This window comes from Eriocheir sinensis, chromosome 4, assembly GCF_024679095.1.
Source record: "Eriocheir sinensis breed Jianghai 21 chromosome 4, ASM2467909v1, whole genome shotgun sequence".
Classification (NCBI taxonomy): domain Eukaryota; kingdom Metazoa; phylum Arthropoda; class Malacostraca; order Decapoda; family Varunidae; genus Eriocheir; species Eriocheir sinensis.
This window is the reverse complement of record NC_066512.1, coordinates 19,561,289-19,571,377: the sequence shown is the minus strand read 5'-3', so window position 1 is coordinate 19,571,377 and position 10,089 is coordinate 19,561,289.

The following is a 10,089-nucleotide window of genomic DNA, read 5'->3' as shown; positions in this document are numbered from 1 at the left end:
TCCTGCACTCACATCTTCCTCCCTTCCTGTACTTCTCTCTTTTTCCTCCTTCTTCCATTTAGTTCCCTTTGCTTCGTTCCTACATAATCTCAACATTCTTTTGCTTACATTATTTTCCTCTCAAATTGTCTCGTTCTTGGTTCCTGTTGTGTTGTCATGCCTCCTCTTCACTTTTGTTTCCTTTCCTCCCTTCCTCATTGTCTTCATTTTCCCAGCTCCCGCCTACTCTCCTTCCCGCCTTCTCTCTTTCCCATTCTCCCTCCCGCTCTCCCTCCCTCCATTTCTCTCTCTTTCTCGACCAACATCAGGTAACCGGACTTTGAGGTTTTAAAAAGCAAGCCACAACATGGGTCTGCTCGCTCCTCCTCCTCCTCCTCCTCCTCCTCCTCTTCTTCAAGGCTCTTCGCTGACGCCCTAAAGATTCACAGAAGAGGCAGTTTCCTTTTCGGAGTTTCGCAAGATCTCGACTAGAAACTTATAAGAGAGTAAGAGTGAGTGAGTGGGTGAGTGAGTAATATTTGAAGAGGTAGCAGAGAGCGAGAGAAAGTAGGCTGTCACGGCTTTTGGATTGTGCCGCAGGTTAGATCTAGTTAACAAGAGCCAATGAGTGACGCAGAGACCCTCCCTCACCCAAACAATGATGCCACGCCCGCGAGTCCATCCCTGAAGGATTATTCCCGCCATCTTTCGTGACACTGACTATAGTAAGAGGAGGGGAGTTGATGAGACGAAGAGGCTTTTTAACTCCACTCCGTCCAGCAGAGCGGTGTGTGTGGGAGAGAGGAAGTAACTCATGAATTATTACCAGTACCTGACCCGTGTAGCACGCATCCATTTCCCCGTCCTGTCCGCATAGCTACCGACATTACAGGTATAACAGAAGCAAGGTTTTCATATCAATCTGTATCACTCCACTCGGGCAGCGCCACTAGACATCACAGACAGAAAACGTGTTATTAACCGCTACCAGCTTTTCCGTCCCTCCTGCCTACCCTACAGTATAACAGGAGCAAGGTTGGGTGTATTCATATCAATCTGTATCACTACACTTGGGCAGCGCCACTTTAGACATCACAGACAGAGAACTTGTTAATCGCTACAGGCCTTTCCGTCCTTCCTGCTTACCTTACCTTACCCTTGCCACCTTGCTCTCCTTGTTTTCCTTCCTTCCCTTTTTTTTTCATCATCTTCGTCGTTCGCATCTATACCTTTTTCTCACCTTGCCTTCATGACCTTCCTCAACTCTCATCTTCTTGCCTACCTTCTTCTTGCCACGGCTGTTCCTCCATCTGTTTAATCTTACCTACCTCCTGTTGAATCTTACCCACCTTCTGTTTGATCTTACCTACTTGTTTAATCTTACCTACCTTCTGTTTGATCTTACCTACCTCCTGTTTAATCTTACCTACCTGTTTAGTCTTACCTACCTGTTTAATCTTACCTACCTGTTTAATCTTACCTACCTTCTGTTTAATCTTACCTACCTGTTTAGTCTTACCTACCTGTTTAATCTTACCTACCTTCTGTTTAATCTTACCTACCTGTTTAATCTTACCTACCTTCTGTTTAATCTTACCTACCTGTTTAATCTTACCTACCTGTTTAATCTTACCTACCTTCTGTTTAATCTTACCTACCTGTTTAATCTTACCTACCTTCTGTTTAATCTTACCTACCTGTTTAGTCTTACCTACCTGTTTAATCTTACCTACCGTCTGTTTAATCTTACCTACCTGTTTAATCTTACCTACCTGTTTAATCTTACCTACCTTCTGTTTAATCTTACCTACCTGTTTAATCTTACCTACCTTCTGTTTAATCTTACCTACCTGTTTAATCTTACCTACCTGTTTAATCTTACCTACCTTCTGTTTAATCTTACCTACCTGTTTAATCTTACCTACCTTCTGTTTAATCTTACCTACCTGTTTAGTCTTACCTACCTGTTTAATCTTACCTACCTGTTTAATCTTACCTACCTTCTGTTTAATCTTACCTACCTGTTTAGTCTTACCTACCTGGTTAATCTTACCTACCTTCTGTTTAATCTTACCTACCTTCTGTTTAATCTTACCTACCTTCTGTTTAATCTCAAGATATAACACACACACACACACACACACACACACACACACACACACACACACACACACACACACACACACAAACAAACACACACACACACACCGATACAAAACAAAGGAAACAAAGAATCGGGAGAAACATAAAATCAACAAAAAGAAGAAACGAAAAATCCAATATGACGGAGAGGAAGGAAATGAAAAAAAGTAAAAAAAGTGTACCACCAGACAAGAACTCCACTTTTTTCACGTTTTTCACGGGGTATTAGTTTCCCGTTCTCTTGCCGGTAAATTGACGTGGTCGGCGGTGGAGGTGGAGGCGAAGCGAGGCGGTGAAAGAGGTTCCTGGCTTTATTCAGCGGTCCCATAACTCTCCTTCTCTGTCCGTCTCCCTTGACCAAAACCACCACCTGGGAGCGGCCTGGCGGAGCACCCACACCACGCGTCCCTGTCATCACCGGTGCCCAAGGTCCCTCCTCAGACTTCCCACGAGTCCACCGTTGCCAGATTATCGTACTCAGAGCCTCGTATTTACCGGTTTCTGAGCCATAGCTATTGCCAAAAAACACCAATAATTAACTATTTTAACGATTACTATATATGAAGGCAGTTATTGGGGTCGAGGAGGCAGGTTTTGGGTCGGAAATCGGCAAATATAGGAGGCTGAGTACGACAATCTGGTAACGGGGCCCACGACACACCCGCCACCCTTCTTCTCTTTCATACTCTGCTTTTTTTTTTTCCTTCTTATTCCTCCCCTTTTCGTATTCCAACCTTTCACACCTTATTCCTTTTCTTTCCGTTCTCTTATCTTTCCTTCCTTCCTTCCTCTTCTTCCTCAGCCTCCCCTCATCTTCCCCTGCATCGCCCTCAGCTTCTCACGCCACGCCCCTTTCCTTTCTTATGCCTTGCCTTTTTCTTATTATTCCGTCTACATGCGAACTATTATCTTTTCTTTCCCCCTCTTCTTTCTTTCATACTCTCCTGCTTTCCTTCTTTCTCATTCCTCCTCTCTTCGTGTTCCTACCTTACCTTCCTTATTCCTTCTCTTTTTGCACTCTTTTCTTTCTTTTCTCCCTCTTCTTTCCTCCTCTCTTCGTATTCCTACTTCACCCTCCTTATTGCTTCTCTTTCCTTTCTCTTGTCTTTCCGTTCTTCCTCTTCTTCCTCAGCCTCCTTACACTCTCCTCCCCTTCCCACACGCTCCTCAGCCTCCCCCACCACCCTCCTCACCTTTCTCAGCCCCCTCACCTTACCTACCCATACCATGCCACCGACGCCCTACCACGCCTTACCACGACACACTGTCATTACCCCGCCGCCAGGACCACACACCACCGCTGCAGTCTCCTTGTTCCTTTTCGTTTCGTTGACGTTGAGGATGGATTGCGTTCGTTTCGGCACGTTTAGGAGCAGTGATTTGTGTTTTTTTTTTTTTTCCCTTAAGCTGTTTCCTTTAGCGTAAAAAAAATAGTTGTTGTTATTCTCGATTTTTAGAGGTTGGGTTCCTGTAGTTTTTTTCTCTCCAAGATTTCAAGATAATATAACGTGTTTCCGATGCTATATCTTCAAGTTTCGAATAAATATTTCACCAGTATATTATTTTTGTCCTGAGTGTAAGGCTTGAGTGTGTGGAGGGTTGGGAGAGCAAGGTGTGTGGTTGTGGGTGTGTGGGGGGGGGAGGGGGTCAAGGTGTGTGTGTGGGCGGGCGGCTGTGTGTGTTATTAGGTAAACATATTCGCTGGGTGCCACTGTGCTTAATTGATTAATCTTCGCCCCTCATTAATATAGATTATGTGGCCTTTAGCTTGATGTTGTGGTGGTGGTGGCAGTAGTAGTAGTAGTAGTAGTAGTAGTAGTAGTAATAATAGTAGTAGTAGTTGTAGTTGTATTCTTCTTTTTCTTCTTATTATTATTATCACCATCATCATCATTATCATCATTATTATCATCATTATCATTATTTAGAATCTTTCCGGCCTCACCTTATCTAACCCTTCCCTTCCTTACCTCCTCCGTCTGTTAACCATCTCTCCCTTTAAATCACCTCCTCTCCTCCCATTAACCCTCTGCCTCCCTACCCCATTGCCTCCGCGTCCCTGCCTCCACTTCCCCCTGCATTCTTGCCCTACCATCTCCCTGTCATTCTGCTTCGCTGTTCCCTGCTTCCCTTTCCCTTGCTTCCCTGTTCCCTGCTTCCCTGTTCCCTGCTTTCTTTTTTCCTACTTCCTTTTTCCCTTCCCTTCCCTTTTCTTTCCTTTCCTTTCCTTTCCTTTCCTTTCCTTTCCTTTCCCTTCCTTCCCTTCCCTTTCCTTTCCTTTCCTTTCCTTTAATTTAATTTCATTTCCCTTCCTTCCCTTCCTTTCCATGAAAAAAAAAAAAAAAGATTCTAGGTGTGAGAAATTTGCCTTATGAGGATAGACTTAAGCATTTAAATCTACACTCTCTAGAAAGGCGAATGTTGCGAGGAGACCTTATCGAAGTCCATAAATGGATGAAGGGCTTTAATAAAGGGGATGTCAGTAGGGTTCTGGTAGTAAAAGAGCCAGGTAGGACACGTAGCAATGGTTTTAAGATAGGCAAATTCAGATTCAACAAAGACAAAGGCAAGAATTGGCTCACCAATAGAGTGGTGGATGAATGGAACAGGCTTGGCAGTCATGTTGTGGGTGCCAATACCATAGATACATTCAAGAAGAGGTTGGATAAATTCATGGATAGTGAGGTAAGGTGGGGTTACGATTACAGGAACTGCCCTATATAGGCCAAGCGGCCTCTTCCAGGCTCTTTACATTCTTATGTTCTTATGTTCTTCCCTTCCCTTCCCATTTCCCTGCCCCCTTTTCCCTGCTTCACTTTTCCCTGCCTCCCTTTTCCCTGCTTCCCTGTTCCCTGTGTTATCCCATGCCCCTTCCGTGCCCCAATGCCTCCCACGGTCTCCCTCGAGCCATGCCTTCCCGCCCGTCTCCCCGCCGCCTCCCGCTGCCTCCCCGCGGGCGTGAGGTGTTTGTGCGTCGCGGTCATGTTGTCCGCGGTTGACCCTTGACCTAATCTGATCAGTTCCCAAGATGACCTGCTGCTCGGCCAGGTCATTACCGTCTCGCCTGACCACCCCTTGCCTGCTTCTCTTACCTCTTCCGGCGCATTCCTTTCTTCTCCTGCCTCGTTATCTTATCCGTCCTCCTTCATTCGCACTCTTATCTTTCCTTTCTTTTCTTTATTCTCGCTTCTTGCTCTTACTTTTCCTTCCCCCTTCCTCTTCCTTTCGTACCCTCGCCTTACCTTTCTCTCTATTCCTATTCTCATATTTCCTCTCTTCGTTTTCCTCCTCATTTAGCTATACCACCTTCCCTTTCCTCCTTTTCCTCTTCACCTTTTCGTATTCCTTCCTTTTCTTTCTCGTCCTCCTCTTCCGGCGCATTCCTTTCTTCTGTCTCGTTGTCTTATTCCTTCTTCTTCTTTTTTATAGCAAAAGAGACAGTTCAAGGGCGTAAAAAAAAGAAGAAAACAATAATGAAAAAAAAAAATGCCGCTACTTACTGCTCCTTAATAGAGTACAGAGGAGTGGCCAAAAAGAGAGGTCAATTCCGGGAGGAGAGGTGTCCCGATACCCTCCTCCATTCCCATTCTTATCTTTCCTTTCTTTCTTTTCTTTATTCTCACGTCTTCCTCTTACTTTTCCTTCCCTTTCCCTCTTCCCTTCGTACCCTCGCCTTACCTTTCCCTCTATCACCGTTGCCAGATCGTCGTACTCAGAGCATAGTATTTACCGGTTTTTGAAGCCTAACTATTACCAAGAAACATCATGAATTAACTTTTTTAACGATAAATTTTAAGTAATCTCGTTATTGGGCCCCAGGAGACAGTTTTTGGGTCGGAAGTTGGTAAATTTAAGAGACTGAGTACGAGCTTTTTTATTATTATTATTATTATTATTTTTTTTTTTTTTGCCCTTGAACTGTCTCCTTTACTGTAAAAAAAAAATCTGGCAACGTTGTCCTCTATCCTTACTTTTTTTTACCTTTCCTTTCTTCGTTTTCCTCCTCACTTTGCTATATCACCTCCCCTATCCTCCTTTTCCTCTTCATCTTTTCCTATTCTCACCTTTCTTTTCTTTTTCGTCCTCCTCATCCATTTGCAATCCCTACTTTCCTTCCTCCTTCCTCTTCCTTTCGTACCCTTGCCTTACCTTTCTCTATTTCTACTCTCACCTTTCCTCTCTTCGTTTTCCTTCACATTTACCTGTTATATCACCTTCCCTTACCTCCTTTTCCTCTTCATCTTTTCATACTCTCATCTTTCTCTTCTTTCACTTTTTCCTCATCCATTTGCAATCTCCACTTTCCTTTCTATCCCATATCCCTCATCTTACTTTTTCACCCCCTTTCTTTTTCTTTCTTCTTCTCCAGTTGTGTTTTCACCTCCCATTTCTACATCTTACTCCTTTTCTTGTACTCCCAGGGTCTACTTTACATATTTCACTCCTCCCTCCGTCTCTTCCTCCCCCCTGCAGTTCTTCCCCTCCGCCTGTTCCCCCTTTCTTCCCCTCCCCCTCCTCTGTTCCTCATGTCGATCCCCTACGGCCTACGTCATCACCATTAATCTTTTCCTAAATACGTTCCTTCCTCTTCCCCTTCGCTTCCTTACTCCCTTTCCATCATTATCTCATTCTCTTCTTCACTCACCCACTTCGGCTATTCCACTCCCCTTCCTCTCTCGATCCTTTCCGTCTCTCTTCCCTCCCTCCTCCTTTCTTCTTCTTTATTCTACTCATTGTCTTCCCTTTTTCTGCTCTATTTTCCCTTCCTCTTCCCTCCTCCTTTTCTTCTCCTCTTCCCTTTCCATCTCCTTTCCCTCTCCCTCCTCCCTCCACTTGATCTGCTCCTTCTTTCCACTCATCCTCTTCTCTTTTCCTGCTGTACTTTCCCTCCCTCTTCCGTCCTCATTCCTTTCTTATCCTCTTCCCTTTCCATCTCCTTTCCCTCTCCCTCCTCCCTCCACTTGATCTGCTCCTTCTTTCCACTCATCCTCTTCTCTTTTCCTGATGTACTTTCCCACCCTCTTCCCTCCTACCTCCTTCCTCCTTCTCCTCCTCGCCTTTCACGTTCCTCTCCACACTTCAGCGTGAGGCAAATTAAAGGTAATTATCTGGTAAGTGCCACCTCGATTTACAGTACCTGGCAGTGATTTGAGCAGAGGGGGGACGGAGGGAAGGGAGAGGGCAGGAGGGAAGAGAAAGAATTTGAGGTATATATTTATTGTTTTAAGTTTTTTTCTTTATTTCATGTTTTTTTTCGATTGTTTTACCTTTGTTTCTCGTTTTTCGTCTCTTTTCTTTTGCTTAAGGAATGTTTTTGGTTTACATTATCCATTTTTTTTTTATTATTGTTTTACCTTCTCATTTTTCTTCTCGTCTCCTTTTTGTTAATAGAGCGTTCTCGTTTACGTTCTCTGTTCAGTTTACTCTACCGTTTTTTTTCCTTTCCTTTCCTTTTCTTTTCCTTTCCTTTCCTTTCCGTTCCTTTTCTTTCCTCCCCTCCCTTTTCTTTTCCCTCCCTTCCCTTTCTTTTTCCTCCCTTCCCTTCCCTTCCCTTTCCTTTAATTTCCTTTCCTTCCCTTCCCTTCCCTTCCCTTCCCTTTCTTTCCCTTCCCTTTCTTTCCCTTCCCTTCCCTTCCCTTTCCTTTCCTTCCCATCCCTTCCCTTCCCTTTCCTTCCCATTCCTTCCCTTCCCTTCCCTTCCCTTCCCTTCCCTCCCCTCCCCTTTCCTTTTCCATTATGTTTTTTCCTTATTTATTTCAGCTTCCTCTCCCTTCTTTTCCTCTCCTCACCTCTCCTCTTCTCTCCTTTCCTCTCTCCCCCCTCGTCTCTACCCACCCCCCCTCTCTCTCTTCCTCATGTTTACAGCACCACAGACCAAACCGGATCCTCACTCATTCGTCGATTCTTATCCGCCGAGGAGGAAGGAGCGAGCGGAGGCGAGAGAATAAATAAGGAGGGAGGGAGCAAGGAATGAACGAAGATATTTATAGAGACGAGGAGGAAAGATGCAATAATAGAGAAGGAGAGAAAAGCGTGGGAGAAAGACGTAGAGAAAGAAAAATAGAACTGAGAAGGAGAAGAAAAGAATCAAGAAAGATATTGACAGACGAGGACTAAAGATGTAATAATAGAGAAGGATTATATGCGTGGGAGAAAGACATGAGATAAAGAAGAAAGAGAAACAAGAAATGAGGGAAAATGGAGGAGGGAAGGTATAATGACTGAGAAGGATAAAAGGCGTGGGAAAAAGACAAAAAATAAAGGACATGAAATAGAGAAGAAAGTAGCAAGGAGAGAAGAAAGATATTTACAGACGAGAATAAAAAGTTGTGAGAGAAAGACGTAAAGAAACAAGCGCATAAAAATAAAGAAGAAAGAGAAGCAAGGAATGAAGGAAAATAGAAGAGGAGGAAAGATAGAGTAATGGAGAATGATGAAAGGAGTGGAAGAAAGACTTAGAAAAATACATAAAGAAGAAAAAGAAGTAAGGAAAGAAGGAAAATAGAGAAGGAGGAGGAAAGATAGAGTAATGAAGAAGGATGGAAGGCGTGGAAGGAAGACTTAGATAAATACATAAAGAAGAAAAAGAAGTAAGGAAAGAAGGACATTCGAGGAGGAGGAGGAGGAGGAGCAAAGACAGAGTAATGGAGAAGGATGATGAAAGGCGTGGAAGGAAGACGTAAAGAAGAAAAAAATACATGAAGTCCAGAAGAAAGAGAAGAAGAAAATAAAAGGAGAAATACATATACGTTAACTTTCGCAGAACAGGAAAATTACACGTCGTGGTGAGAAACTCTGGAAATGCTATATAATATTCCAGTTATTTATCATTATCCACTTGTGCTTTTGAAACTCGTGAGCTGCAGAGGAAAGAAAAATATTAAATCCCCCTGTCAGAAATGTGATGAATATATGTTTTTTTTGTTTGTTTATATCGAGATCATAACAATTCACACGATACTCACTCACTCGTGTTCATGTTATAAAGAAAAACAGAGTGGAAATTAAAAAAAAAAAAGATGAAACTAAAGTGAAAGAATAAAACGAGGAAGGTATAGAAGGGAATAGAAGGTGAAAGAGCTAAACCCTAGAGTTGAAGGTACAAAAGAAAGAAAGAGGGAGAGGGGGTGTAGCGCTGGATGAAGGAAAGATAAGAGAGAGAGAGAGAGAGAGAGAGAGAGAGAGAGAGATGAAGGAGAGAGGGAGGAAGAGCAGGATGGAAGAAAAGTAAGGGAAGGAAATCGGAAGGAAGGGAAGGAGCTGAAGGAGATGAAGGTAGAAAAGAAAGAGAGAGGAGGAGGGGGAGCGCAGGATGAAGGAATGGAGAGAGAGAGAGAGAAGGATGAAGCAAAGAATAGCGGAGACAGGAGGAGGGAGGAAGAGCAGGATGGAAGCAAAGTAAGGGAAGGAAATCGAAAGGAAAGGAAGGAGCTGAAGGAGTTGAGGTTAGAAAAGAAGGAAAGAACGAAATGTGTGAATTTAAAATGGAGGTGAAGGTGGAAATAAAGAAAACAACGAAACTGAATATAAAATGGAACTGAGGGTGGATATAAAATGGTGTCAAAGGTAGAAAAAAACATGAAAAACACGAACACGGTGAATTTGAAGAGGAGGAATTTGAAAGCTAGGAAAAGAACGAAGAAGGGGAAAATTAGACGCTTTTAGAGGTGGAAAAAAAGACAAGAAATCAAACGGTAGACACAAAATATCTAAAGAGTAAACAAGAAACGAGAGGCATTGAGAAAAAAAGGAGATAAAAAGAACTTAGAGGCTAGGAGAGCAAAAAAACAAAAAGCCGCAGTAAATGGTGATGGGACTGGTGCATGGTGGTGGTAGTGATGATGATGGTGATGGTGGTAGTGAAGGTGATAGTTGTGGTGGTAATGATGATGATGGTGGTGGTGTTAGTGATGATGATGGTGGTAGTGATAGTAATAGTGATGGTAATGGTGGTGGTGAAGCAAGCGA